At 39.4% G+C, this 7778-nt stretch overlaps 1 non-coding gene across 1 annotated transcript; it reads left to right on the top strand.

Annotated features, from left to right (window-relative positions):
• The first annotated feature begins 7136 nt into the window (after positions 1-7136).
• On the top strand, positions 7137-7243 carry LOC127098768 (small nucleolar RNA R71). The gene has a single exon (XR_007793467.1). It is a non-coding gene; the product is annotated as a small nucleolar RNA R71 (small nucleolar RNA).
• The last annotated feature ends 535 nt before the right edge of the window (positions 7244-7778 follow it).

The following is a 7778-nucleotide window of genomic DNA, read 5'->3' as shown; positions in this document are numbered from 1 at the left end:
GATACCTTGAAGTAATCCTAATTGTTGTAAACAAGTTGAATCAGGATACCTGGTAGAGGTGACACCTCGTTGTTGGAAACGCTTGAATTGCTCCCTTTGATAATTATCATCTTCGGATCGGAAGATGATATTTCCGAAATTTTGATTTCCCGCCATACTGATGAATGAGTTGGAAGAAGTAATTAGGAAAGAAAAGAAATATATTTGATTGTATAGAATAGTTGTGATGTAGGAAGAAAGGTATGGTGGGTATTTATAGGAAAAAATTTGAAGTTGGAAAGGGAGTGGTTGAAAAGTAAATAAATGTGGGTAAATGTGAATAAATGGGGAAGGTAAAAAGGTGTAGTGTTGTAACGTTCGTCTCCAACGGTCTTTGTAACGTTAACATGTTCAGAGGGCGTTACGCTCGTTACAGGAGCATGACGGGCGTCACAAGCACTTTGTGTGACGTCCGTGATAGAGTGTGTGACGCTCGTCACACAGTCTTTTTGGCATGGTTCTGCTAGCGTTCTTCAGAATAATTTTGGTAATTTATTTTTATTATTTATTTTGTTTTGCTTCAGATTATTTTATTTTGCTATTTAATTTTCCTGCATGCTATTCTACTTTGTATAATAGTGCATAAATATATTATATTGTTAATAATTTATATAGGCAGCAACAGTAGACAGCATTTTTTTTGATAGATATTGCATAATTCATAATAAAATAGGATAATTCAATAGCTTCATAAAATAATCATAATGTAACAATGGAGAAAGAACAAAAATGCGAAAGAGAAACAAATACGAACATAATTTGAAATAACATTAAATAATAAAACTAACTAAAACTAGATAACTAAGAAAAACGACTTCTATCCATCTGCACGATCTCTGGCCGGAGGAGCAAAGGAGTTAACACGGTGTAGCAACTCGTGAAACTGATTTGTCATACTGTTCATGTATCCCAGAAATTCGTGTCTCATGCTAGTGAACTCTTCTCTGAGGGCGTCTTGTTCTGACATCAAAGCTTCAATGGCGGTGTTATAATCAGTTCCGGGCATATGATGTCTAAGGTCGGGTATTGCCGATTCTTCGGTCTGAACAGGTTGAGGAGGAGGATCAATATCATAATAACCAGATGGTGTCTGAGGGTCTGATTCAGCATAAGGAATCTGGTCATCACAAATCTCATAGTCCTGGATGGATTCAGTGGATCTAGCAGGAGAGGGGGTTTCGTTCAGATTGTAGAGCCAGTTATTGCGGTTATGAACACTAGTCCTAGGATCGGGCATGGTGAATAGGCAAAGAACTTGGTTATTAATTATAAGCTCAAACTCGTCAGATCCTAGGTTTGCTATAAACATAGTGTTGAAGAGGAAGGGTATACTCATAGTAGTAATGCCACAAAAAGGGCTTAAGTCAAGCATAGGCTGACGTAATCCGATAGCATTACCAATCATGGTTAGCAAACCGCCTATTCGAATTGGTGCTCGTTCATCTTGGATAAGGTGGTCTAAATTTGCCAACATAAAAGTGGCACCGTTTACTGGACGGTTCTGGGAAGCACAAAATATGATGAAGAGTTCATCACGTGAAACTGGGGTACTGTTTGGCTTCTTCCCAAATAAGGTGTGGGTCAGGATCTTATGGAAATAACGGAAGGCCGGGTTATGTATGTTTCCAGAGAGAAACTCATGTTCCTCGGGATCGTCATTTCCAGTCAAGTTACCCCAAAAGTGTTCAAGTTCTCTATATTCAAAAAGTTCTTCTTGGCTCACTGTGAATGTATCAAAGGATGTAGGGAAACCTAAAAGGTCGGTAAAGTCTTGAATATTAAATTGGTACTCCATGTTAAACATTCTGAACTGGATGAAACCTCTGCTTATTCCTTTCCCATGGCTGGGTAGATAGATCAGAGAACTAAGGAATTCTAGAGTCAGTCTCCGGTAAGTGACAAATTGTCTACGGATAGGAGCGGTTTCCCACCCTATCTGACTCAGCAAATACAGGACACTTTGTCTTAGTCCAAGGGCAGTCATTGCCCAGTCATCAGCATACAGACTAGGTAGCATCTCTCTCGTGGCTAGTTCTTCAAACTTTTGTTTCTGAGTTGTTCCTCTGAATTTGATACCCATACGATCAATTTGTCCCATCAGGTTAGTGTTAGCTAGAGGAAAGAAAAACAAGAGTTTTAGTCAGGATTTGGCCAAATGCCGAAAGAAGAAGAGAAAAGTTTTTAATAAATAAAAATAAATTAAGAATGAATACTAAACAAAAATTAAAAGAATAATTAAGGAAGAAATAGAAAAATAATAATAGAAAATAAAATAAAATATTTGTGGGTTGTCTCCCACTAAGCGCTTTGTTTAATGTCGCAAGCTCGACATAAAACTATCAATTATAATCTATAAGTTCTTGAGGCATTTCGTCTAAGTGCAAGACTTGCGAATCTTCATTGTTTTCTGCATAGTGATAATGTTTTAGACGTTGCCCGTTTACGGTAAATGGTTCCATAGATTTGCCTTTAATTTCTACTGCTCCATTGGGAAAAACATTGGTGATTTGAAAAGGACCTGACCATCTAGATCGTAGTTTTCCCGGGAATAACTTTAGCCTGGAGTTAAATAAAAGGACTGTATCGCCTTGTTTGAAGATTTTCCTTGATATGCGCTTGTCATGCCATTGTTTTGTTCTTTCTTTGTAGATTCTGGCATTTTCGTAAGCGTCTCTTCTGAGTTCCTCTAATTCGCTTATATCAAGGATTCTCTTTTCACCGGCGGCTTTATAGTTTAAATTTAGATTTTTAATAGCCCAATAGGCTTTATGTTCTAATTCTACCGGGAGGTGACAGGATTTTCCATAAATGAGCTTAAATGGGGTTGTCCCTATGGGAGATTTGTAAGCGGTTCGGTAAGCCCATAAAGCTTCTGGTAATTTCAATGACCAGTCTTTCCTTGAAGTGGCGACTGTTTTCTCTAATATCTGTTTGATTTCTCTGTTAGACACCTCCACTTGCCCACTGGTTTGAGGGTGGTAAGGTGTCGCTACTCTATGTCTTACGCCATACTTAAGCAGTAGTTTTTCGAGTACCTTGGATATGAAATATGATCCACCATCACTGACTACTATTCTTGGGACACCAAACCTTGGAAATATTATATTCTTAAAGAGTCTAGTTACTACTCGTGTGTCGTTTGTTGGAGAAGCTATAGCTTCAATCCATTTCGATACGTAGTCAACTGCCACGAGTATGTATTTGTTACCGAAAGAGGATGGAAAAGGTCCCATGAAGTCTATTCCCCACACGTCGAAAATCTCTACTTCCAAAACGCCCTTTTGTGGCATCTCGTCACGTCTAGATATGTTTCCTGTGCGTTGACATCTGTCACATTTCTTAATAGTTGCATGTACATCCTTCCATATATTTGGCCAATAGAAACCGGCTTGTAGGATTTTTGAGCAGGTCTTGGATGTACTTGCATGTCCACCATAAGGAGCGGAGTGACAGTGTTGGATTATATTTTCTACCTCTTCTTCGGGTATACACCGACGGAAAATACCATCGGGGCCTCTTTTAAAAAGTAAGGGGGCATCCCAGTAATAGTGTTTTATGTCATAGAAGAATCGTTTCTTCTGCTGGTAGGATAAGGTAGGTGGAACTATTCCGGCAGCTAAATAATTGACGAGGTCAGCGTACCACGGTGTAACAGATATAGCTAAAGTGGTTTCTACCTGTTTATCAGCTTTATTTTCTTCCAAAGTAGCTATAAGTTTATCGTATGAGAAATCATCGTTGATCGATGTTCTTTCCAGTTCAAGTTTCTCAAGTCTAGAGAGGTGATCTGCTACTACGTTTTCAGTTCCTTTCTTGTCTTTGATTTCCAAATCGAACTCTTGTAGCAACAGGATCCACCTTAGGAGTCTAGGTTTAGCATCCTTTTTTATTAAGAGGTATTTGATAGCAGCGTGGTCAGTGTAGATGATTATTTTGGCTCCGACCAAGTAAGAACGAAATTTATCTAGCGCAAACACTACTGCTAGAAGTTCTTTCTCGGTTGTGGCGTAATTCATTTGTGCTTCATCTAGAGTTCTACTTGCATAATATATAACATGAAGCTTTTTATCCTTTCGTTGTCCCAAAACAGCACCTACAGCGTAATCACTAGCATCACACATTATTTCGAATGGTTCGTTCCAATCTGGTGTCTGCATTATGGGTGCGGAGATCAGTGCTTGTTTAAGTGTTTGAAATGCTTCTAAACATTTATTGTCGAATATGAATTCAGCATCTTTCATTAATAGCCCGGTTAAAGGTTTAGTTATTTTAGAGAAGTCTTTAATGAATCGTCGGTAAAAACCGGCATGTCCTAAGAAGCTTCGTACTTCTCTCACAGTTTTCGGGGGTTGAAGATTTTCGATTACCTCTATTTTAGCTTTGTCTACTTCAATTCCTCTGTTCGAGATGATGTGTCCTAAAACAATTCCTTCTTGTACCATAAAGTGGCATTTTTCCCAATTAAGTACTAGGTTTACTTTTACACATCGCTCTAGAACTCTTTCTAGGTTTTCAAGGCATTCTTCAAAGCTTTGTCCGCATACGGAAAAGTCATCCATAAATACTTCCATGATGTTTTCTAGAAAATCGGCGAATATTGCCATCATGCACCTTTGGAAAGTTGCAGGAGCATTACACAAGCCAAACGGCATTCGTCTATAAGCGAAGGTACCAAAAGGGCACGTGAACGTTGTCTTTTCTTGGTCATCAGGATGAATCGGTATTTGAAAGAAACCTGAGTAACCGTCTAGATAGCAGAAATGAGAATGTTTTGCTAATCGTTCTAACATCTGGTCAATGAATGGTAAAGGGAAATGGTCTTTTCGGGTTGCTTTGTTTAGTTTCCTATAGTCAATGCACATTCTCCATCCCGATTCGATTCGTTTGGTTATAGTTTCTCCTTTTTCATTTTCAATGACTGTTACACCTCCTTTCTTTGGTACTACGTGTACAGGACTAACCCATTTGCTATCAGATATAGGATACATGATACCTGCCTCTAATAACTTGGTTATTTCCTTTTTCACTACCTCACTCAGGATCGGGTTTAGTCTTCTCTGGTGTTCCCTAGAAGTTTTACAGTCTTCTTCTAGCATGATGCGGTGCATACAAATAGAGGGACTTATTCCTTTAAGATCGGTGATGTTGTAACCTAGTGCGGTTGGATATTTTCTTAAGATATGCAGGAGTTTTTCTGTTTCGAGTCTTCCTAGGTCAGCATTAACTATCACTGGTCGTTCAAGTTCTAAGTCTAGGAATTCATATCTCAGATTTTTGGGAAGTGTTTTCAGGTCTAAGGTTGGTTTCTTAAGGCATTACGTAGGGTCCGGTGTTATTTCTAAACATTGGTTAAGTTTGTCTTCTACAAGATAGTCAGATGATTTGTCCTTTTGTAACTCCGTTTCTTTTATGCATTCATCGATGATATCCATGAAGTAACATGTATCTTCTATTGCAGGTGCTTTCAAAAATTGGGAAAGAATGAACTCAATTTTCTCTTCTCCTACTTCAAAAGTGAGTCGTCCTCGTTTTATGTCTATGATTGCACCGGCAGTTGCTAAGAACGGTCTTCCCAGTATAATGGGTGTAACTTCATCTTCTCTAATATCCATAATTATAAAATCAGTTGGAATGTAGAATTGACCTATGCGCACTGGAACGTTTTCAAGAATTCCTACAGGATATTTGACGGAACGATCTACTAGTTGCACAGACATTTTAGTTGGTCTTAATTCTCCCATTTCAAGTCTCTTGCATATGGATAAAGGCATAACACTAATACCGGCTCCTAAATCGCATAAGGCTTTGTCAATGACAAATTTTCCTATGTGACAGGGTATAGAGAAACTACCTGGGTCTTTAAGTTTAGGAGGCATATTCTGGATTATAGCGCTACATTCAGCGGTGAGTGTAACGGTTTCGCTATCTTCAAGTTTCCTTTTATTAGAAAGAATTTCTTTTAAAAACTTGGCATATGAGGGCATCTGCGTAATAGCTTCTGTAAACGGAATTGTGACGTTTAATTGTTTTAGTAGGTCAACAATTTTTTGAATTGGCCCGCATCTTTGGTTTTAATAAGCCTTTGAGGGTAAGGGATAGGTGGTTTATAAGGTGGCGGAGGTACATAAGGTTCCTTCTTTTCTACGGTTTCCTTATTACTCTCTTCCTTTTCCTTAGGTTCACTTTCCTCCTCAGTTGACTTTTTAGAGTTTTGGTTTTCTATCCTTGGGTCAGACGGTCCTTCCACTTCCGTTCCACTTCTCAGTATAATTGCATGAGCGTGGCTTCTTGGGTTAGGTTGGGGTTGGCCAGGAAATGTACCAGTTGGGGCAGCAGTAGGCGCTTGTTGTTGAGCTACTTGTGAAATTTGCGTTTCCAGCATTTTGTTATGAGTAGCCAGGGCATCTACTTTACTTGCTAGTTGTTTAATTTGTTCGCCAGTGTGTACATTCTGGTTTAAGAAATCTTTATTGGTTTGCTGTTGAGAAGCTATAAAGTTTTCCATCATGATTTCCAAGTTGGATTTCCTAGGGGCGTTATTGTTAGGTGTAGATGGGATCGGCTTCTGATATCCCGGAGGTATAGCTGGGGCTTGATTTGGAGATTGTCCAGGTGCGTATAAAGCATTATTACTCTTATATGAAAAATTGGGATGATTCTTCCAATTTGAGTTATAGGTGTGCGAGTAGGGGCTTCCTTGAGCATAGTTTACTTGCTCCGCTTGGATTCCTGTTAGGAGTTGACAATCTGCAGGAGTGTGACCTTGGATTCCACAGACTTCGCAATTCTGAGTTATGGCAACTACGATGGCTGGAGGTGATACATTTAAACTTTCAATTTTCTGGACCAGAGCATCCACTTTTGCATTAACATGATCAAGGTTACTTATCTCGTACATGCCAGTTTTCGTTTGAGGTTTTTCTACCATTGTTCGTTCGCTTCCCCACTGATAGTGGTTTTGAGCCATGCTTTCGATAAGTTGGTAAGCATCAACATAAGGTTTGTTCATCAGTGCACCACCTGCGGCGGCGTCTATTGTTAACCTCGTGTTGTACAAGAGACCATTATAGAAGGTATGAATTACTAACCAGTCCTCTAAACCATGGTGTGGACAAAGTCTCATCATGTCTTTGTATCTTTCCCATGCTACGAAAAGAGACTCGTCATCTTTCTGTTTAAATCCATTTATCTGGGCTCTTAACATAGCTGTTTTGCTTGGCGGAAAATATCGAGCAAGAAAAACTTTCTTCAACTCGTTCCATGTGGTGACTGAGTTGGAAGGAAGAGATTGAAGCCATCTTCTAGCGCTATCTCTTAACGAGAAAGGAAAAAGACGAAGTCGAATTGCCTCTGAAGTGACACCGTTAGCTTTAACAGTATCAGCGTATTGGACAAATACGGATAAATGAAGGTTTGGATCCTCGGTAGGATTTCCAGAGAATTGGTTCTGTTGCACTGCCTGCAACAGTGAAGGTTTGAGTTCAAAGTTGTTTGCTTCGATTGCGGGTGGAGCAATACTTGAATGCGGCTCATCTTGCGATGGAGCGGCGTAATCTCTAAGAGCACGAGCTGGTTCTGCCATCTCGGGTATCGAAGGGAAAATATTTTTGAAATCGGGAAGTTCAACAGGAGGGAGATTGTTTGCAGCACGATATTCCCGAATTCGTCGTAAGACTCGGAGATATAGTTTGATATCGTTGATTCGTAAGTAGAACGCCTCGCCTTGTGAGCGAGTGTGT

The sequence above is a fragment of the Lathyrus oleraceus genome, chromosome 6, assembly GCF_024323335.1.
Source record: "Lathyrus oleraceus cultivar Zhongwan6 chromosome 6, CAAS_Psat_ZW6_1.0, whole genome shotgun sequence".
In the NCBI taxonomy this organism is placed as follows: domain Eukaryota; kingdom Viridiplantae; phylum Streptophyta; class Magnoliopsida; order Fabales; family Fabaceae; genus Lathyrus; species Lathyrus oleraceus.
The sequence above is the reverse complement of the archived record's forward strand: the minus strand, read 5'-3'. Positions and strand labels throughout refer to the sequence as shown.